The sequence below is a fragment of the Chiloscyllium plagiosum genome, unplaced genomic scaffold, assembly GCF_037043375.1.
Source record: "Chiloscyllium plagiosum isolate Xiang-an unplaced genomic scaffold, Cpla_swu_hap1 HiC_scaffold_32, whole genome shotgun sequence".
Classification (NCBI taxonomy): Eukaryota; Metazoa; Chordata; class Chondrichthyes; order Orectolobiformes; family Hemiscylliidae; genus Chiloscyllium; species Chiloscyllium plagiosum.
Genome location: NW_028270170.1, coordinates 21836032 through 21859803, shown reverse-complemented (window position 1 = coordinate 21859803; position 23772 = coordinate 21836032). Strand labels below are relative to the sequence as shown.

General features: G+C 39.8%; 1 protein-coding gene across 8 annotated transcripts in view; it reads left to right on the top strand.

Moving 5' to 3' along the window:
- The window catches only part of mpp2b (MAGUK p55 scaffold protein 2b), a 539799-nt gene that overhangs the window by 410794 nt on the left and 105233 nt on the right, over window positions 1-23772 (top strand). The window contains exon 1 of one of the 8 annotated variants that reach the window (XM_087977859.1): window positions 17983-18003. The exons of the other annotated variants lie outside the window; for them this stretch is intronic. The gene's annotated coding sequence lies outside the window, so the exon portion shown is untranslated. Of the gene's footprint in view, window positions 1-17982; window positions 18004-23772 lie in introns of those variants that run through there. 8 annotated transcript variants of the gene reach the window in all.

Sequence of the window (23772 nt, the reverse complement as noted above, 5' to 3'; positions counted from 1 at the left end):
GGCATCTGGATGAGTATAAGAATAGGAAGGGTTTGGAGAGATATGGGCCAAATGCTAGCAAATGGGAATAGATCAGAATAGGTCGGCATGGATTAGTTGGACTCAAGGATCTGTTTCTGTGCTGTAAAACTCTATAACTCTCTGGTTGATAATAAAGACGCCTGGATCAGTTGCTGAGACTTTGAGATTGATTTCTTCAATGGGGATGCTCAGTTTTAATAAATGTTTTGAGTTTAATCTCAATTTAGCTTTGCTTTGATTAACGCCAAGACCCTGGTTCTTTCTTTTGCCTTGATGCCTCTTCACCATGGTGGAAAAGCGAGAAGAATATCAGGCATTGCATGTCCCATCCCCATCTTTCATTTTCATAGGGGCAGGATTGGCAATAGGCTTTAGTTCACACATACAAGCTTTCTGGAGGGAACAAGCCATTTAAATAAGCCATTTCCACAGGAATGGAATTTTGGAGCTCCTGCTGCCTGGCACTTGGAGTGTGGAGTTTAGAACAGGTCAGAGGCATATCCATTCTCACTGCATTTCTGTAGGACAGCCAAGGTACCTTTTTGGAAAGCAGAGGGATCCCTGTACATATGGTCATAGGGTGTGGGAGTCAGGGATCCTTGATGGGTGTATGTAACATGGAATATAAAACATAGAACAGTACAACAGAGGCCCTTCAGCCTGCCATTTCTGTGCTGGCCATAATTGCATCTGTCTGCGTATGATAATATCCCTTTGTTCCCTGCCTGATTATGTTAAATGCTACTATTGTCTCTGCTTCTACCACCTCCCCTGCCAGCACGTTCCAGGCACGTATCACCTTCTATATAAAAAAACAATTTGCCTCGCGCATGTCCTTAAAATTTCCCCCTCTCACCTTGTGCCCCTAGTATTTGACATTTCCACTCTGTGAAAAAGGCTCCAACTTTCTACCTTATTAATGACTCCCATTATTTTATATACTTCTGTCAGGTCACCCCTCAGCCTTCAATTCTTTCGCAAAAGCATTCCATGTTTATCCAATCTCTCCTTATAACTAATGCACTCCAAACCAGGCAAATATCCTGGTAAACTTATTTTACACTCTGACTAAAGCCTTCACATGTGGCACCCAAAACTGTGCACAATACTCCAAATTTGACCTAAAAAGTTTTATACAGCTGCAACATGACTTCCCAACTTTTGCACTCAATGCTCCAACAGACAATGCCAAGCATGTTGTATGCCTCCTTTACCATCTTATCGTCCTGTGTAACGACTTTCAGGGAGCTATGGACTTGCACCCCAAGATCTTTTAGTATATCAATGTTCCTAAGGGCCCTGCCATTTATTGTATACATACCTTTTTCATTTGACCTCCCAAAATGTATCACCTCTCACCTGTCTGATTTTGAACTCCATCTGCCATTTCTTGGCCCAACTTTCCAACCGATCGAAATCCTGCTTTTCTTTTTGACAATGTTTCTCACTATCCACAACTCCACCAATTTTCATGTCATCTGCAAACTTACTAATGAGACCACCAACATTTTCATTCAAATCATTTAAATAAATTACAATTAACAGAGGTCCTAGTACTGATCCGTGTGGAACACTGTTGGTCACAGATTTCCAGTAAAACACTGGTGATAGGTGCTAGGAAGGGCCATAACAGTAGGTATAGGGCATGGATGAGGCAGGGTGAGAGAAGTAGAGCTCCTTTATGCTTTAATCTTTATTTATAAACATTGAATACTACGGGAACCCTAATACAGGCTTTCTACACAGGCAGAAGTGGGTACTGCAGATGCTGGAGATTAGAGTCAAGATTAGAGTGGTGCTGGAAAAGCACAGCAGGTAAGGCAGTACCCGAGGAGCAGGCGTCCATCCCAGAAACTGGACAACTTCCTAACCTCTTTGTGCATTGCCTGTGCTGACTCCCAGTCCAACCCACCCCCCAAACTGAAAATTAGGAGTGCAGATGGCCATTTGTAAAGGTCCTCTGACCCAAGAATGAAAATCGGGGCCCAAGTTGGAACTTAAAATGTATTTTGTTTACAGCAGGATCATATCATCCACTGTAGATCCAACTTTAGGTCATTAAGTTTTTTATTACTATTGAGCCTCCCTGATGATTGATATAACCCAGTTACTGTTGTTCTGTGAACAAAAGATTAGTTCTTCTGATCTGTTAATATGCAGAGATACACCTCAGGACTGTGAGAATTTAACTGAGTTTAGCCAGAGTAATTTTCTAAGATTTTAATGCTGCATCAACATTTGATGTTGTAGGTGTGTTATGCTGGTAATGGCCTTGATGAATTGAATCAGGCATAGTCATACCTATTGGCTTGGTTCAGCTCTTTTGTACCAATTTGAGCACTAAATCAAGGTTGACACATGCCACTGCAGAATCGAGGGAATAGCAATGGAGTTGGTCATTTTTGAAAGAAACATTAAAATGAGGATCCATCTCTCTATTTGCGAGAATGTGAAAGAACCTTTGCCATTAAGAAGAGCATGGAAGGTGTCTGCATGTTGCCAGTCAATATTAATCACTTTGGGTGGCACGGTGGCACAGTGGTTAGCACTGCTGCCTTGCAGTGCCAGAGACCCAGGTTCAATTCCCACCTCAGGCTGTATGAAGTTTACACATTCTCCTCGTGTCTGCGTGGGTTTCCTCCAGGTGCTCTGGTTTCTTCCCACAGTCCAAAGCTGTGCAGGTCAGGTGAATTGGCCATGCTAAATTGCCCATAGTGTTAGGTGTAGGGAAATGGGTTGCTTTTCGGCGGGTCGGTGTGGACTTGTTGGCCGAAGGGCCTGTTTCCACACTGTAAATAATCTAAAAAAAAATTTTTTTGTGGGTGGCTCAGTGGTTAGCACTGCTGCCTCATAGCGCCAGAGACCCGGATTCAATTCCCACCTCAGGCTGTCTGTGTGGAGTTTGCACATTCTCCCTGTGTCTGCGTGGGTTTCCTCCGGGTGCTCCGGTTTCCTCCCACAGTCCAAAAATGTGCCGGTTAGGTGAATTGGCCATGCTAAATTGCCCGTAGTGTTAGGTGAAGGGGTAAATGTAGGGGAATGGATCTGTGTGGGTTGCTCTTCGGAGGGTCGGTGTGCACTCGTTGGGCTGAAGGGCCTGTTTCCACACTGTAAGTAATCTAATTTCATTAATCTGCAGCAAAAGAATAGATTATTGTCACATTTTGGGGGTTTGTGCCATATTTCCTACACTGCAGCAGTGACGACATGTCATCATCAGTTAATTAGTCACAAAGTCGCTTTATGATGACCAGGGTCATGAAAAGCATTATATAATTGGTGTCTTTCTCCTTTGGATGCCATCTGAGGTTGGGGAAGAGTTCACCCAGCAGTTATTATTAAGCATTATCTGCCTGGAATGCTCTGCTCAACCCTTCCTCTGTTGTCTGTATCTTGCAACAACACTCCCCCAGGCGTTTGCTGTTATGATGAAAGCCCCTAAGCTGGTTGTAACCATTCATCTTGTATCTCATCTATCTACTTGGTAACGACATGCTGAACCATCTACTGCCTGCCTAACATCCTAAATGAAGCAAAGTTCCTGAATATGATCTTAGTTTGGTCCTTTGAATCAGTGAATGGAGAACATGGGAAGTCAATAAAACCTTTCTTATGAAAACTCAATCTGTCAAATGGCAGACTTTATATGGAATGATGAGAGTGATCCTTCCACATCATGTTCAATACAAGTCAGGGCCCCTGTGCATCTGACGTCCACCACTGGGGCCAGAATACAAACTGCTGATTCACTTGTGAAGAGATAAATACACTGCTGTACATTGGTGTGGTATGTACACTCGACACATTAAGTGGCAAATCAGTCACCTTACTCTTTTCAAATGACACAACACCAGATTACAGTCCAACAGAAAGCTAGTGCTTCCAAATAAGCCTGTTGGACTATAACCTGGTGTTGTGTGATTTTTAACTTTGTCCACCCCAGACCAGCAATGGCAAACAGATTCATCTCAGTCCATGGATGACTTTGGGATCACTCTTAGGTGCACTTTAAGATCTTGTGGGATGCACATCAAAATGTTTTGAAGCCTGTAGAAGTTATCAGAAATGACTTGACTGTATTAAACTTTTGTGAAAAATGCATGTAGAGTCGCTTTAGATGGAATTGCCCAGACCATAAGGCTCAGGGGAAAACTAACACCGTTGATTTAATTTCTTTTGTTATGTTGTTGTGAGTTTGAATGCCACTTCAAAGACTTGTGCATAAAAGTCTAGCTGAACATGTGGGCACTATTAGAGAATGTGGCATTTTCAGTTGCCATTCTGATGTTAAATCAAAGTAGTTTTAAAAGATCTTGTGCATTATTCAAAGTGGAAGGTGTTCTGTCAGTGTTCTGGAAAAAGTTAATCTTTCAAGCAGCATTGCTTTACTTCTTTGTAATTGAAGTACTGTAGAATTTCTTGATGAAAGGTACTTCCATAACTATCAAATTCTTATTTCTACTATCACATGAGGAAACTGAAGTCAGTGAGTTTTGTCTGAAAATGTACTCCAGCTTAGATGGATGCACTGTAATAGAAATGCAAGTGCATTAGCTACATGAATGTGTCTGGATTAACATGCTATTTACTTATTTTAATTTTGTTACCTTTTGTTACAAAAACAGTCCAGTACCTACTTATTATAATATTACAGAATATAGCTACTTTAGAGACACATCTTCTGTTGTGGAACTATTTGGACTACACCTACTAATAGATCAAAAAATAAATACAATATAAATTGCAGCAAATAGAGCTATAGGGTCATAGAGATGTAAAGCATGGAAACAGACCCTTCGGTCCAACTCATCCATGCCGACCAGATATCCCAACCTAATCTAGTCCCACTTGCCAGCATCCAGCTCATATTCCTCCAAACCCTTCCCTTTCATATAATTTTAATATTTAAGAGAGCTATAACCCTTTGAATATAAATTTATTTTGACATTAAAACATCATTTCCAAGCTGTAAAGTTTCCATACTGTAACATACAATAAGAATGCTTGAGAAAATGTCCTAGAGAAGTCCTGTCACAAGAATGCCCAGATAATAACTTCCATGTACTCTTTCACCTTTTGTTAGATATGAATAGTTCCCTGAACCAGAAGTAGTGGAACATTTGTTAAGCCTTTGGTTTATATTAGAAGCTCGTTGTACTTTCGATATAACATCTTGATTTCCAAATCATTAGCTAAGAGTAGTGTTTTTTGTTTTCTTTTTTGATAAATTGATCAATTATAAATCATCTCTTCAAAACTGCTCGAAAGAAACCAAATTTAAAACTGGTAATTTAGTTTATTCACTCACATGAAAGTATCCCCAATGACTTTCAAGACTGCTTTCAATAATCAGTTTTTATTTTTGAGGATAATCAGCATTTGATTTTTGTGTTATCTGAAGCTACTTTGAACTTTTATATATACGTATATATGTGTGTGTTAGAAACTGGGTTAGTTAAGAAAATTATTCAAAATCATTTATTTAAATTTGTAAGAAACATTCGCAAAAAGAGTATGTTCTTAGTGGAGTTGCATTGCACTCAGTGATGTGTCCATTATCTAAAGCACTACCTATGCAATGGCTACAGTCATGCAATCATCAATAAAGAAGAAACTTCTTATCAATATTTTCAGCTGGTAGTTGCCTGCTGGGTAATGTTGAGGTTTTGTCTTTTCATTTTTATGTTAGAATTTAATTCCAGCAACATACTGTGGCATACTTAATATCACTGTCTATTACATATTATTTGTCTTTGTTTTGTAATTATTCTAGTTAGACATGCTCATTCTGGAGAATGGAGATTCTTCTATTTCAGATGACTATTATGAGCATTGCCAGGTTAGAAGTAGCATTGACATATCCGTAGTGAACTATCCTGTACTGTTCTGCAGCAACGTATTATTCAGCACCAGCACAGCACGTGAGAATTCTCTTGTTTTGGATGAGGAAAGAATATATTTTGCCCACCATTCAAATGCAGTCTATGAAAGGTCTTTATAAAGAGACAAAAATTTTATCCTTCCATTGTGAGCCATATCTTTGGAGGTAACACATATTTGTTTAATAAGGGAAATTTGAAAGAAAACACGGATTCCACTTTTATCACCACATTCAGAAGAAACTTTTCAGCAGTCACTCATTCTCTGCACAGATCATGGGTTCCACATGCTTGAGCTCCTATCCCCATCCAACTCCTTGCTTCAGCTCTCTTTTGAAGAAGAGCAGAATGTTGTCTAGCAGTCCCTGGCAATCCGTGATGCCAAAGGGAGGTGGCTTGGATATTGCAATGGGAGGTAAAGACAGGGGGAAACCTAAGGTAACAGAGAGACCTCTGCATTATCTGGCCTAACAGGGAGGTCAGATATTAAAAGATCATTTTGGCCCACTTACAGCATCACTCTGTTGTGGTTGGTTGGTCTGGCAGATAATCTTCATGAATTAGATACTTGAATAAGAGAGCATTACTGGCCTGATTTTCTTTCTTTGTCAGAAAAGAAACTATAAACAAGCTGGGAAAATTAGATTTTACTTTAAATCTAACTTTTCGTTATGGTATCAAAACCAGAAAATGTATTTTACTAATGGATTTGAGATCACAATAGGCAGAAAGCCTGAAACATAGCCTTTCAGCTTTAATTAGCATTGTGGATCCCATCGCTTCCTCCTACTAAAAAAAAAGATAATCTGAACATATTTGTGCCTTCAGGGTTCACTTTGTGACCATCCAAATGTCAAGGCAACATTATTGGTAAATCATGAAATAACAAAGCATGACATCATTAAAATTAATTCTCCCATTTGTCACAGTCTGTGCTTATTGGAGCTGGTCCAATTTTCATTTGTGAGTCTCACCACAAACATGGGATCAATGGATTAGAAGGTGAGAACATTTTGCAATTAATTAATGTCTTTACAATTTCTATATACTTTATTAAGCCTGAATCCTCAGTCAACACCGGGTATTGTGTTTCACTGAAAGACGCAGAACAGTTGCCAGGTGATTTCAAGTCTTGAGATGGATTTTTCTTTTGATCACATTTGGGAACATAAGGTGATGTTGGGACAGTTCCATTCCTCCTTGTTGTTCTCGAATTCCTTTAAGAAAGATGAACCACTGTTACCAAACTAGCCATAAATGAAGAAATTTACTTGAACAAGATTCCACTTCTTGTAGCTTCAGTTTGATACAAATCACATTTTAAAAAAGCATGAATTAAAAAGATTAATGGTATTTCTCTTAAAGGTAAATTTTGCTTTGATTGGTTACAAGAATAAAAATTACCATCATAAAAATATAAGCTCCCACATTATTTCATGCACAACTGTCAGTCTTTCCTGATTGACTAAGTAAGATCTGTCACATTTCTCATTCATTGGGTAAAATTATGTGCTGTACATGGGAGTAGGGAGGTAGGAAGTGGAGGCACCTAACTGGAGAGATCAAAATCAGAATTCCCACGACAGCATGAATTTCTGCAATTCAGTTTTCTGAACTTTAGAAGTGGGTGGAGCATCCTAAGTCAAGGCATTGGGGAGCCGAGTGCATGCATTACCAAGTCAAACATGCTTAATAAAAGACCAGCTCACCAGAATTAAGTTCCTGTTTGTCATTAAGTCTCTGCAAATGAATGCCTTCAGATTCGCAACGGTATAAGAGTTGGAGTATACAGGTGTCCTAAACTTTGACGAAAGTAGCTGCTGCTTTGTCCTTTTTGGGGAGCATTGGCTTTGAGACAGTCCATGATTGAGATCAGGTGGTGCTCATCAGAGTTGCACAGGGCATGGAAAATGACTGAGGGAGGAAGTGTAATGTGTATTGAGCCTGTGTGTAAGAGACTGGTGAGGGTTAATGTTTGTCAGGCGAACTGACCAAGGAAGAGTGAAAGGACCGGAGTATTTAGTTGGAGGTGTCTACAAGTCCAAGTAATGCCCTTCACTTGCAATGGATGAATGCCTGCCTGGGGATCCTTTAAATATGATACCAGGACCTATCCTTCAAGAGATTACAATGGAGTTCCCAACTTCCTGCCGCTACAGGATTCACTGAAGCTGAAAACCTGTAATTGCATGAGAGGAGCTGATCCATCCCTGAGCAGAAGAGACATTTGCTGCAGAACCTAAGCTCCATAATGAAACAGTCTGCCCAATGGATTTGATCCTCAGATCAACTATATTAGTGACCCAAAAACATCCAACTCTCCCAGAACCAGTCATGATTCATGATTCATGGCAGTCTAAACGGCACAGATTCTCCAGAGACTCCTTTAATAAACATTGTTAAACAGTTCTGATAAACTCTGGCAGAACTTACAGTCGCAGTAGCATTGACCAAAATCACAATTCCTATCATTTCCCCATCTTTGGCTCTCTGTCCTTTTCAGCTGATATACACATGCAGCTCCTCATCATTATGCCCTGTCTGTTGTCTCCCCACTGTAAAACTGATCCCATGTGGCCTCTGACTTTTAACTTCCTTCCTGGGTGTATTGATACTAGTTCAAGGGTCAATGCAATTCATCCTTTCATGAAAGATACAAATTCCACTGTTATTTTCCAATAGTTTTAGGAACAGTTAGTGATTCTCAAATATTCAAAGTAATTATAGATTTTCCTCTGTCTCACGGCTTCTGGGTCATCCAGTAGATGCAGCACGGTGGCACAGTGGTTAGCACTGCTGCCTCACAGCACCAGAGACCTGGGTTCAATTCCCGCCTCAGGCGACTGACTGTGTGGAGTTTGCACGTTCTCCACGTGTCTGCGTGGGTTTCCTCCGGGTGCTCCGGTTTCCTCCCACAGTCCAAAGATGTGCAGGGTCAGGTGAATTGGCCATGCTAAATTGCCCGTAGTGTTAGGTAAGGGGTAAATGTAGGGGTATGGGTGGGTTGCGCTTCGGCGGGTCGGTGTGGACTTGTTGGGCCGAAGGGCCTGTTTCCACACTGTAATGTAATCATGTAATCTAATCTAGATGTGTCAGGGATTCGGTCTGAGTGGTAGGGTCCCAAGGCTTAGGGCCAGAGTCTAGGTTTGTAATCAGGCACACAATATATTTGAATAGCTCTGAAGAAAGGTCACTGGACTCGAAACTTTAATGCCATTTTCTTTCTACAGCAATTTCTGTTTTCATTTCGGATTCCTATCATCCGCAGTCTTTTGTTTTATGTTAACCTGAGAGGCATATAGTTGGAGATGTGTAACATAATTATGTGTCCACTAAATAGTTACTTGGGAGTTAAACTGTACTTAATAATCTAATATTTCCTGAGTAATTTTCTTAATTCCTTTGGATTCCGCTGAATACTTGGATTTAAGTGGAGACTTCCAGAAAGTTCCAGCTGTAGGGGAATTGACCAGCAGGGAATTCAAGTTCCTGGTAGTTCCTTCAGAGTCTACTCTGATGGGAATTCTACAAGACCCCTCCTGAGAAAATCGCATCGATACTAGAATAATAATTGTCCGACCAATGGAAAATCCTATTTTACTTTAAGAGATGTAGTTAATGCAGTCCTTAATGGAGAGGATAGAACTTCAGGCCTTTTTAAAGCAAAAAAGTCATTTATGGAATGAGAGAGTCACTAGCTAGGCCAGCATTTATTGCCCATCCCCAGCTGCTGTGGGTCTGAAGTTAAATGTAGGCCAGACCAGGTAAGGAAAACAGTTTCCTTCCTTCAAGGACATTATTGAACCAGATGCCACCCCACCCCCTGCCAATCAATTCATGGTCATCATTAATGACTCTTAATTCCAGTTTTTAATTGAATTCAAATTCTACCATCTGCCACGGTAGGATTTGAACATTGGTCCCCACGACATTATCGAGGTCTCAGATGAAGAGTATACTGATAATACCACTGGTACCATCACTGCCCCTTACCTTTATTTTATTCTGTTGCCCTGGAAGCAGCAAGGACATGGCTATTATTCTGGACTGAGAAAAGTAATTTTAGATACTTGATTTTACTCCAGTTCACGAAAAGTATCTTTCAAGTACTTGTTTTAAAGATGTTAAAACTGCATTGGGCTTCAGAAGAACCCAGCATACACAAATCTATTCAATTAGTTCATGTGTTTCAACAAGAATAATATCTTTCAAATTTTATTGGAAAATTAAATGCCAGTGAACCATCAGTTCTGAAACTGCAGAGACTGCTTTAGTGAGACATAGAAAGTTAAAGATATGGAGTGGAAACTTGCTGTTATTCCACAGCATGCTAAGTACTTTGTGTTGAATTTGAAGCTGCTGTTAGGGCAATAAAATAACCATAGAGTAGGTGGAATGTGTGAAGAGACCTATCATGAGTGTTTCTGGAGTGTTGCTTAGCGTGTGATCCTGTGTAGGAGATGCAATATGTCAGATCACCAGAGATCGCAACATTCTATTCTGTACCTGCTCTGCTCCTCATTGTGCACGGGACACTGAGTGTACAATTTAATATTTGCATATAGTTTTTTAAAAAAACACAGTTTCCGCATGCATTGTATGTTTCATTCTCATTCATTCTGGATCCTCTAAGCATTCTGTTATCCTGTGACAGACTGAAAAGCCAACCAGATAATAGGCTTTAATTTCTGTCCTATTATAGAGTTTTACAGCACAGAAACAGACACTTCAGCCCAACTCGTCCATGCCGACTAAGTTTCCTAAACTGAACTGGTTCTTTTTGCATTTGCTCCATATCCCTCTAAACCGTTTCTATCCATGAACTAGTCTTTTAAATTACATACCACTCGCTGCCAAAAGGTTATCCCTCAGGTCTCTTTTAGCTCTTTCCCTTCTCACCTTAATCCTATGTCCTCTAGTTTTGGACTCCCCCATCATGGGGAAAAGACCTTGGCTATTTAACTAAACTATGCCCTTCATGATTTTATGAATCTCTATAAGGTCACCCTTCAGCCTCCAATGCTCCAGGGAAAAAAGTCCCAGCCTATCCAACCTCTCCTTATAACTCAAACCTTACAGTCTCAGTAACATCCTTGTGAATGTCTTTTGCACCCTTTCCAGTTTAATACATCCTTCCTACAGCTGGGCAACCAGAATTGTATGCTATACTCCAAATGCGGCCTTGCCAATGTCTTTTATACCTGTAACATGAAGCTCCTGTACTCAATGCAAACTATTGACAATACGTTCAATGAAAATTAATGCAATCATCAATGTAGAAGTAGCAGAGATACTTTGTGATTGCAGAGAAAGTGCATTAAGGAGCAATATGTTCTGAGATGCTGTAGGTGGTCAGACAATACCAAGAGCTGCAGGACTTTAATTTGTTCTGGACTTTCAGTTTCATTGGCCATAAATTATTTAGAAATAAGTTCTAACCAATGCTTTCAGGGAGGTCAATGTTTTGATAAAGTTTAAAGGATTATTTTCCAGTTGTAGCTGTAAATGAAAAGGTGCAGGATTTTCATAAGATTGTAACCTGCACTGCTGGCTCAGTAAGCTATGTGGTTAACATGTGAAAAAATAAGGGTTCAATTCCCATTGTGACTGAGATAGTCAAGAGTCCTGCCTTCTCACCCAGCCCCTGAGGTGCATGACAATGGCAAAGCACCAGTGACACAACTTAATGGAAAATAGCTGTGGGTGAAGCATCAGCAGACATTGAAGCATTGTCCTGACTTTAGGCAGAGCAAATATGGCATGGCATAACCCACAGCTAATGGAGCCCACGGGATTATCAAAAAAATGATGGGTATCACAGCAGCATGTCTGAAAATCCCTGATCTATCATTACAACAAAAGGCTAGATTAGAATTTCTCAAAGCGAAAGGACATGACCACAAAATTTGACTCAACAACTGCAGTTCAATTCGAACCTACACAAGTATGAAGAGCTGAGTGGCTTCTGCTTGTGCTTCTATGTAGTGTCTTACCTTTGGATCAGGAAGTCTGGGTTCAAATTCTGGGACCTTTGGTATAATTTGCCTGAACAGGTTGTTTAAAATGACAACATTTAAATTTCAGCGTGATCTTAGACGTAGTCATCTGCTGATATTTTACTTTATTGTTAGAGATGCATATTTACTATCTCTTGAACCAGTGATTTGTCACTGCCACTCCCCTCACTTAATATATTTACCCCCAACTCTGTATATAAAATTAAGTTTCTTCCTTAGTCCAAGTTTCCTAATTTCAATCATCTATCTAAACAAAGAATAATTAAGATTATGCAACAGTTGTTTTGTGTGAATCTATCCTTCTACTAGTCTACTTAAAAGGATGAGGTAATGTTGTTGTCCTAATATGCATGACATTTTATTGGAGGTGTACCAATGTTTTGGTGAAGTTTTCTTATTATTCCCGGCATTACAGTGGCTCCAGATCGTGAATAATTAACTAATGAAATAATTAAAGTCCTAACAGACTTCAAGCATAGACATAAATTTGTGTTTTGAATTATTGTCTTTCTCTATTCACAGAATTTTACTGTTTTCCATTGATACATTGAATTGATTGGTGGGCAATGTAGTTACATAAGCTCTTAACACAAGAAGGATATAAGTTTAGTCCTATTTGAACAACTGAAAACAAAGGACTGGTGAAAATTTACACTCCACCATGTCACCCTTCATACACCACCAACTATTTTGTCCAGGTTAAAATTCCTATAGAATGGACAGTACAGAACATGTTCAGCATTGCTGAACTGATGATTGTGATGAAAACATTTTCACTTGTATCATGTTATGTGATTAAACATCCACTTAATGCATAAGCCAGACAATCCTGACATGTTATCTTTCCATTTCTACCTATAATTATCCATTCGCTGACAACTAGAATTCAGGCAGCATATTTCTAAAGATGAAGGCTGCATAGTATTACATCCATCATGTGAAATTGCTGAACTAGTGTGAATTGCACAGAAATTTTACATGAAGTGGCATTCACCACAAAACTTGGAACCTTTAAATCTGAGTCTACAAACAGTGACGAAGCTGCCAGTGTGAACTCTGAGATACCATAAATGTTTTTACTGTCGCCAAGAGACATGGGGAGAGAATCAAAGGATCATGCGGTGATGTTGGACAAGATTTTCATTTACAAAGGACAGGCATCAGTGTCCTATTAGAATGAGAAACATGGAGTGCAGCATATGTAGAAGTTGTCTTTTTATTGATAGCTGGTTGAGAAAGCAGTACAATAAAATTAATCAGCCAATAAAAATATGATTGCGTTAGTCATTTGTGTAAATTCAATATTTTTTAGCAACTGTTATCTTGTATAACCATTACTTTCTCATGTTCGCTGTTGCAAAGATTGCTTAGTGATGATATTTTTGAAAAAATGGCATGAAATCATGGGAACTATAGTTTGTAGCTTTGGGCACCTTGCTTTCAAATTTTTAAATGGGGCCTCAGAACCACAGCAGAATGTATGGTTCCAGCACTTAAGAATCAAATGACATGTTTGTATTTTCATTTCATGGAACGAGGTTCACAGTTTTTAGATAAGTATAAAGGAGTTGTACAAATGTTATGTTTCTTGAATGGCCGGGGGGCATGGAATTGCCATGTCAGGAGAGACACCATCACTAACAGGTAATGTGTGCTGTGATAATCAATTCGATATTCTGCATCTTTTTTCACTGCAAAACATGCCACATTGATGAAAAATTGCAACTTCGTACTGACATATATGCTACAACAAGTTTACACTTAATGCCATGAAGTAGCTATCCAATTGTGATTATATGAGAATTGTGCTAAACATCAACCATATAATACTGCACCAATAAAATTGTGTTTTAAAAATTTAAGGTTTTAAATAGTCTACTTTTATAATTACTGCTACCCCACCTTCCAACCAAGTCGCCAACGATTTGGCAGGAACTTTCAAAGCTGAATTGTAGGAGGCTGTTTGCAGATAAAGGTGGAAAATGGGAGGCCTTCAAAAGTGAGTTAACGAGAATTCAGAGATAGTTATGTTCTTAATAGTGTGGAGGATAAGGCTGGTTGGTGTTGGGAAAGCTGGATGACAAGAGAAATTGAGACTCTGGTCAAGAAAAAGACGGAGGCATATGCCACGTATATACAGCTGGGATTGAGTGAATCCCTGGAGGAGTATAAGGGCAGCAGGGATGTACTTAAGAGAGAAATAAGGAGGGCAGAAAGGGGACATGAAATAGCTTTGGCAAATAGTTAAGAAGAATCTAAAGACATTCTACATTACATTAAGGGCAAAAGAATAACAATGGAGAGAATAGGGCCCCTTAAATATCAATGAGGCCATCTATGTGTGGAACCACAGGAGATGGGGTGAGATCCTAAACAAATATTTACATTAGTATTTACTGTAGAGAATGACATGGGAGCTGGAGAACTTGGGGAAACAAATAGTGTTGTGTTGAAAGCATCCATATAACAGAAGAGGAGTTACTGGAGGACTTAAAATGCATAAAGGTTGGATAAATTCCCAGGATCGAGTCTATCTCAGAACTTTGTAGGGAGCTAGGGAAGAGCTTTCTGGATCCCTTGCTGAGATATTTGTATCATCAACAGTCACAGGTGAGATGCTGGAAGACTGGAGGTTGGCTAATGTGGTGCCACTATTTAAGAATGGCTGTAAGGAAAAGCCAAGGAACTATAGATCAGTGAGATTGACATAAGTGTTGGGTAAGTTCGAGGGGATTCTGAGTACAGGATTTACATGCATTTGAAAAGGCAAGGACTGATTAGGTATAGTCAGCATGGCGTTCTGTGTGGAAAATCATGTCTCACTAACTTAATTGAGGTTTTAAGAGGTGGCAAAGAAGATTGATGAAGGCAGAGTGGTAGATGTTGTCTATATGGATTTCAGGAAGGCATTTGACAAGGTTCCCCATGGTAGACTGATTAGCAAGGTTAAATCACATTGAATACAGGGAGCAAACCAATTGGATACAAGATAGGCTTAAAGGTAGGAGAGAGAGGGCAGTGGTAGAGAGTTTTTCAGACTGGAGACCTGTGATCAGCGGTGTGCCACAAGGATCGGTGCTGGGTCCACTGCTTTTCATCATTTATATAAATTATTTTGATATGAATATAAGAGGTATGATTAGTGAGTTTGCAGATAATACCAACATGGGTGGTGTAGTGGACAGTGAAGCAGGTTACCTCAGAGTACAATGGGACCTTGAGCAGATGGGCCAATGGGCCAAGGAGTGGCAAATGGAGTTTAATTTAGATAAATGTGAGGTGTTGCATTTTGGAAAGGCAAACCAGGGCAGGACTTATGCAGTTAATGGTAGGCCCCTGGGGGTATTGCCAAACAAAGAAACGTAGGGGTGCAGGTGTATATTTCCTTGAAAGTGGAGTCACAGGTAGACAACATGGAGAAGAAGGTGTATGACACGCTTGCCTTCATTGGTCAGTGCATTGAGAATGGGAGTTGGGGTGTCATGATGCAGCTGTACAGGACATTATATAAGCCAATTTTAGAAGATTGCTTTCAATTCGGGACTCCCTGCTATTGGAAAGATGTTGTTACACTTAAATGGGGTTCAGAAATGATTTACAAGATGCTGCTGGGTTTGGACAGTTTGAACTATAGGGAAAGGCTGAATAGGCTGGAACTATTTTCTCTGGAATGCCAAGTGCCAAGGGGTTACCTTTTAGAGGTTTATAAAATCATGATGGACTTGATAGGGTGAATAGCCAAGGTCTTTTTTCCATGGTAAGTCTAAACTAGAGGGCATAAGTTTGAGGTGAGAAGGGAAAGATTTAAAAGGGACCAAATTTTCATGCAAAGAACGGTGTGTTTATGGAATGAGCTGCCAGAGGAGGTGGTAGAGGTTGGTACAATTACAACATTTAAAAGGCATCTGGATGGGTACATAAATAGGAAGGGTTTCGAGGGATATGAGCCAAGTGCTGGCAAATGGGGCTAGATTAATTTAGGAAATCTGGTCAGTGCAGACAAGCTGGACTAAGGGGTCTGTTTCTGTGCTGTGCAACTGTGTGACTGTGTAATTGCACAAATGTAGGTGCTCAGGATCTTGCACAATATGATCTTTTGACCATGTCTTGAATCTGTGGACCTTGGTCTGGCTTCCATAGAGTTATATTTGGTTCATCTTCACATTGTTCAAGCAAATCTTTATTCTCAATTTGTTGGTACATCTGTGTGGAAGTATGCAACCTCTTTACTTCCATTTATTGATTAGTTTGCATGTCTTAATTTGCCCTCTGTAGCTATCTTACTAGTGAACTTAGCACTTTCATGTCCTCAGTTTTGTCACTGCAGTAATGCTGCTGACAGCATGATCTGTCTCTGGCCCTGACAATTCTGTTTTGAGAGACAATGGATTGTATTGTTCTTTTTTTTTGTAAAATCTGTGACTTTATTCCTGTTGACACTATGAAGTAATTCTCTTATCCAGGTAATCTCAACCATGGGCAGTCTCATCTGTGAAGGCCTTAACCCCTGTTTCTTCAGCCATGGTACTTGGTTTGATAGGACAGTGATGTGTGCCAAGCTTAGACTTAAACATGCTCTGTGAAACTCAAATATGTTGGATCGCCAGTTTCCCTTACATTGCCTTCAGTATCATTTATAATAGCAGTGGTCCAACTGCATTAACGTCTTTGTGTGAGCAAGCAGTTGGCTTTTTGCTGCTCTGAACCGGTGTCCTACTTCGGTGTGTAACAGTTTTACACATGTAGCATTCCTTTTTCTTCTTGTTATGTTTATTTATTCTTATTCACTTAAAGCTGTTTTTGTTTTAATCTACAGCATCTCAATGCTATTTGTAATCTTCTGTCTTCAAGCTCACATATTTGCAGTAAATCAATGCGGTCAATTTAAAATCTGAATAGTTCCGCAACATAACAATGTTATAGAATTTATTTGTCTTAAGCTTTTACCATCCAGTAAAGATTTACATTGTTAGCTAACAAAACAGTATTGTTACTTCCTTCAAAATTTAAATTATATTAAATAGCACTATTCTATTTCAGTCTGGGTTACAAGGGTTTCCCACCTCTTTTTAACACATAAAAAATGTAATTTACTGTCTTCTTGAGGGTTATTCTACCTTCATTGGCCACGATGGAGGTTTTCACTTCTTCACAGGCAATAGGGACTTTTTTCCCACCTCTCAAGTGGTGGTTCTGGGCAATTAGGGATGGGCAATAAGTACTGGCCTAACCAGTGACAGCCACATCCTGTGAGTGAATTTAAGAAGAAAACAGCAGCTATCTCTCCCAAGCCAAACATCTAGCCTCAAGGTGTCAATCATTCAACCAGCTCTCATGAACAGGACACATGATTCAATGCCTAATACCAGCTTCCTGAAACAACTACTCTACTAAGAACTCAGTCTCAACCAAAGAGTCCAGAAGGAAAACAGAAACACTTTAAAGGTGTTCTTAAGCAACATCAAACAGGACAATAATCTCCTTTGCCTCATGGGTGTCTCTTATTTATGAATGATTGTCATGCCCAATGAAGGCGTGCCCATGTGCATAACCTTAAACATGGACTGTATTCAGTATATACCTCTTCTACAATTCTTTCATGGAATGTGGAATTTGCTGACGAGGCAAATTTATTGTGAGAATGTGGTGCTGGAAAAGCACAACAGGTCAGGCAACATCCGAGGAGCAGGAGAATAGATGTTTTGGGCATAAGTCCTTCCCTTTTCAAACTTTGTATTGCCGAGCACTACAAAATCTTGATTCTTCTCCTGTAGTTGTATAATTCCCTCACACTCAGGAACTATGCAGCATTCTCTACTGTAAATGATTGATTGTTGACATTGTGAGTCACCAGGCATACTCTTTATTGTATTACACAATCTGCACATTGTCCGACATCAATTCCATGGTATTGAAGTGAGGAGAATGGTCTAGATTCTTTAGCTGAAACAGGCTGGTGGTATATCTAACAACTTTCTTTTTCACATCTTTTAACAACAGAAGAAATCATCCAAACAAAGACAGAAGGTGAAAACATCTTGTACAAATCAACAAAACCACCAGTGACACCAATCAACATAGCATTGGTTAGTTGCACACAAATTTATATCAAAGTGGTTTGTTGAAAGAACAGCAGGATCTCTGACTGATTCTCCATCTTTTTTTCCCATAAAGCTTCCAAATTCATACAGGACTGAGACCAATTGTAACATCTCAACATGTGTCATAGCTTAATTAACACAGACGTTGAATGCTGCTGGACTGTGTCACACATTACATAAACATACTGGCACATGCTCTGCCAGGGTGCAATGTCGATTTTTGTTTCTTTTTAATATAGCCTGTGTTCCACTGCAATGAAGAAATTATGTCTCTGATTTTTTCTGTCTTATGCAACCCACCACAAAGTTTCTTTTATTGCTCTGTATAAATGTTGCTCAGGAGCATTACTGATGATATCTAAAAACATTACATACTACCCATCTAAGAATGCAAATCTGCTGCATGCAAACCTGACTGATTAAGATGTAAACTTGTAACCAGCAGCATTGCTGAATATATACTTTCAGTCAGATAATATCAGCAGGTTTGCCAATACTTCACTTCATTAGTAATTTTATTGACCGTGCAATTTTGTTCGCTTCACCTAACTCACTGGGGGAGAAGGTTAAATTAGAAAACTTCATTATTGCTCTCTTGTCTTCCTCCCTTGCTTTCTTCCCTCTCTTCCACCATCCATAGTGCTCTGCCTTTCTCTCATCCTTTTATCATTTTCTCTCTCCTTTTATTCCTACCCCCACTTGTCCATTTCTTGCTCAAACACTCCTTTCCTGCTTTCATTCTCCCTGCCTTTTATTCTGAGGATTATATATATGGCAGCAATAATGCAAAGTGATTGTAACCACTGACAGGCTGAAATATGGGATCTTACTTTGCTGCTTTCTCCAATTAAAATTCAATTGAGTGTTCTAATTTCAGCAATTACGTTGTATCTTATAGCTGCATGTTGGCGATTTGTGTTCACTTCGGTAGATTGTGAATAAATGATACGTTTTAAATCCTGTGTTCGCTTCATCTGTTTGTTCAGAAAGGTAAAGTACATCTTGGTATCTCTCAGCATCTCATTTCAACTGAACAGTTTGTTGATTGTATAAGAGTAATCTTTCAGTCTGATGACTTCTGATGCAGAGATTCAATGATGCGTAATACAGTTCTATTGCTGTTAAGAGCCGCTATTCTCTTCTTTGGAACTGGGGAGAACATTGAACCTCTGATGTAACATTGATAGTAACTGAAGGACATGTGAAGAACTATTGGGATAATTGAGTTTTACAAAGGAAATTTGGTGAAACTACAAGCTTTAAAAAAATCCATTCTAAGGAATGACACATCTGGTCAATATCTTGGATTTAATCTATTGAGTATGTCCATTAATAGGCAGCACCATTATTTTGAAAACGGCGCAATTGACAGAAAAAATCAGTCTATTCTTAGTGTCGCAGAGGATGTATATATTGACGTATGTTCAATCCCAGTTAAAGCTACCCTTGTGTGGGAGGAATTCAAGGTGGGAATTCAGTGAACATCACAGCGGCTCCTGTCATCTGAGCTGGATTATAATTGTGCAGATTAAATAACAATTTCTGATATGGTCACATTTTCTATCATCCTTTCCTGAACAATACTGCCATCTAAGCCGAGAGCTCTCTGTTGCTTCATTCACTTTAAATCTGAGCCTTCGTGAGTGTTGGCAGGCTGTTTGAAATATCGAGCCTGCACAACAATTGACACGTAATGTAGCCGTTCTACATCTGATTATCCCTTTCTTCTTCCACTTTGTTTCTTTATCTCTCACTCTCACTATCCGTTATTCATGATCTTCTTTCATGAAGAGATGACTGCATAATGCATAGAAATGTGTTCTCCAGCATATTGTATTCTACTTGCCATGATGCTGTGAAGGTATCTTTAATTTATTTTCGAATATTATTGACTGGACATAAAACTTTGTCTTGGACTTTTTGGAATGAACAGTTTGCAACTCAAAGGAGATAGCTGCAGCAGAAAACAATGATACATTTTGAAAAGAACACAAGTTACTCAACTGGAGAAGACAAGTCTGTAACACTTCCAGTGAGAGGCCACCTGACCAAATTTGTGGGAGTAGTAAATCTATTAAACACAGAATCAGAGAGTTAGCCTGCCTGCAGCAATAGCCTTTGCCATCTCCTTTTATGTCTGAAATCCCTCCCATCAAAACATGTAATTTGAAGACTGATTGGAAGGCCTTGTCACCGCATGTAGAGAGTTCTTAAAGGAAAGCCTGAGATCTGCCACCAGTGTCTCCAGATAAAAAGAATTTAGCCGACCATTACTGATCCAGGAAGAAATCCTGGTGCCAACATTTGTATCCGAGTGACTTCAGCTACAGACCAATAGTTGGACAATCCATGAAGAATTCTCTTTCCTGAATTGAACTGTTACTGGGCCAAAGTACTTTTCAGACAACACTCTAGAGAGTTTATCATTATTTTTTCCCCCAGACTTGGAATCTGTGTATATAGATGTGTGTATTATTTTTCAAGAAGGGAAGTTGTGTACATTTGCAGTTTATTGCTAAAAGATATAATCTTCACATCTTTGCTTGGGTAGATTTTGTTTGCAATAAACTGGTTCTTAATCTGTTGGCTAGTTTCTTTCTGATACTGAGCTACACATTGTATGATATATTTCATATTTTAAACATAAACACATGGCAATATGACCTCCTGGTTTAAATTCAAACTTTCTTGTGACCAGAAGAGCAAAATGGGACAAGGAAAAGATTCAGCTTGCTGCTTCCAAATAAGTTGTAACAATGGGCATTGACATCAATTGACGGTCAGCTTGTTTAGCCCTGCAGAGGCTAAGGATTGGCTCTTTGATCATGTTGGTTTATATCACTGAGAATCACACTGGGTATTGTAATTACCCACAAAGCAGTGGGGCAAAAGTATGAATGTAATGACTTTTCAAAAGTTTGACATGTGAAATTCAAAGGTTCTTTCAGCGTTAATATATTCAGAAAGAGATATGATTGCTGTTGCTTAGCCTTCTCAACAAGCAGATCCAGAGAGATATATCCATCTTCCAGCTTTATGGCATGGTTCCAAACTTATACTTTCACAGAACTTGTCATTTTCAAGGCTGTCAACATGGTGAAAATTTTAGACATGAAATTCATGAGCAAACCATGTGCAGGTTGTAAATCGATTTAAATAAGTGGAACCTTTCAGGGTGAAATGTAACAAAACAGTCACTTTTTAAACGAAAATGAGTGAAAGAGATTACTAATGAGTGAAGTGTGACACATCCATTGTCATGTTTCAGGAATGTTGAATTTCTTCTTTCACAGAATGTATTTAGGAATGAATTGCGTTTTGTATCATTGAACTTCAGTTTTAAGAAACTACCAGCTATTCCATACAATACGAGGGAATTTAATATAATAGTGAGCCTATCCCAACTGGAGAAATTGCACAATTGATTCTCTGGACTCTGATGGCCTAGCAGAGCAAATAATGCAAATCCCATGTTATAGACAATTATTTTCATAGTAGGCCAGTATCATCCATTTGCGAAGAATATAGACTTTCAAGAGGAGAGAGATTAGAGTCATAGAGTCATGGAGATTTACAGTCATGGAAACAAACTCCTCCATGCTGACCTGATATCCCTACGTAATCTAGTCCCACTTGCCAGGACCTGGCCCATATTCCTCCAAACCATTCCTATTCATATACCCATCTAGATGCCTTTTAAATGTTGCAAATGTACCAGCCTCCACCACTTCCTCTGGCAGCTCATTCCATACACGTAAAAAAGTTGTGTAAAAAAGTTGCCCCTTAGGTCTCTTTTATATCGTTCCCCTCTCACCCAAAAACTTTTCCCTCTAGTTCTGGACTCCCCCACCCAAGGAAAAGACCTTGTCTATTAACCCTATCCATGCCCCTCATAATTCTATAAACCTCCATAAGGTCACCCCTCAGCCTCTAATGCTCCAGGGAAAACAGCCCCAATCTGTTCAACTTCTCCCTATAGCTCAAATCCTCCAACCCTGTCAACATCCTTGTAAATCTTTTCTGAACCCTTTCAAGTTTCACAACATCCTTCTGATAGGAAGGAGACCAGAATTGAACACAATATTCCAAAAGTGGCCTAACCACTGTCCTGTACAACCGCAACATGACCTCCCAACTCCTATACTTAATACTCTGACCAATAAAGGAAAGCATACCAAACACCACCTTCACTCTACTCTACCTGCAACTCCACTTTCAAAGAGCTATGAACCTGCATTCCAAGATCTCTTTGTTCATCAACACTCCCTAGGACCTTACCATTAAGTGTATAAGTCCTGCTGAGATTTGCTTTCCCAAATGCACCTCGCATTTATCTAAATTAAACTCCATCTGCCACTTCTCAGCCCATTGGCCCATCTGATCAAGATCACACTGTAATCTGAGGTAACCTTATTCGCTGTCCACTACAACTCCAATTTGGGTGTCATCTGCCAGCGTACTAACTATCCCTCTTATGTTCACATCCAAATCATTTTTAGAAATGACGAAACGTAGTGGACCCAGCACCGAACCTTGTGGCACTCCACTGGTCATAGGCCGCCAGTCTGATAAACAACCCTCCACCACCACCCTCAGTCTTCTCCTTTCGAGCCAGTTCTGTATCCAAATGGCTAGTTCTCCTTTTGTTCCATGAGATCTAACCTTGCTAATCAGTCTCCCATGGGGAACCTTGTCAAACGCCTTACTGAAGTCCATATTGATCACGTCTACTGCTCTGCCCTCATCAATCTTCTTTGTCACTTCTTCAAAAAACTCAATCAACTTTGTGAGACATTATTTTCCATGCACAAAGCCATGTTGACTATCCCTAATCAGTCCTTGCCTTTCCAATACATGTACATCCTGTCCCTCAGGATTCCCTCCAACAACTCAAGTAGATTGGATGGGGCGGTGTTTGTGCAGTGTGTCCAGGAAGCTTTTCTAACACAGTATGTAGATTGTCCGACCAGAGGGGAGGCCATTTTGGATTTGGTACTCGGTAATGAACCGGGACAAGTGATGGGCTTGTTAGTGGGTGAACATTTTGGTGATGGTGACCACAATTCTGTGACTTTCACCTTGGTTATGGAGAGAGATAGGTGCGTGCAACAGGGTAGGTTTTACAATTGGGGAAAGGGTAATTACGATGCTGTAAGACAGGATCTGAGGAGCATAAGTTGGGAGCATAGGCTGTCGGGGAAGGATGTCGTGGAAATGTGGAACCTTATCAAGGAACAGATACGACGTGTCCTTGATATGTATGTACCGGTCAGACAGGAAAGAAATGGTCGTGTGAGGGAACCTTGGTTGACGAGGGAGGTTGAATGTCTTGTAAAGAGGAAGAAGGAGGCTTACATAAGGTTGAGGAAACAGGGTTCAGACAGAGCAGTGGAGGGATACAGGATAGCCAGAAGGGTCCTGAAGAAAGGGATTAGGAGAGCCAAGAGAGGGCATGAAAAATCTTTGGCGGATAGGATCAAGGATAACCCAAAGGCATTTTATGCGTATGTGAGAAACATGAGAATGACGAGAACGAGGGTAGGTCCAATCAAGGACAGTAGTGGGAGACTGTGTATTGAGTCGGAAGAGATAGGAGAGGTCTTGAATGAGTACTTTTCTTCAGTATTTACGAATGAGAGGAACCGTATTGTTGAAGAGGTGAGTGTGAAACAGACTGGTAAGCTAGAGGAGATACATGTTAGGAAGGAAGATGTGTTAGACATTTTGAACAACTTGAGGATAGACAAGTCCCCC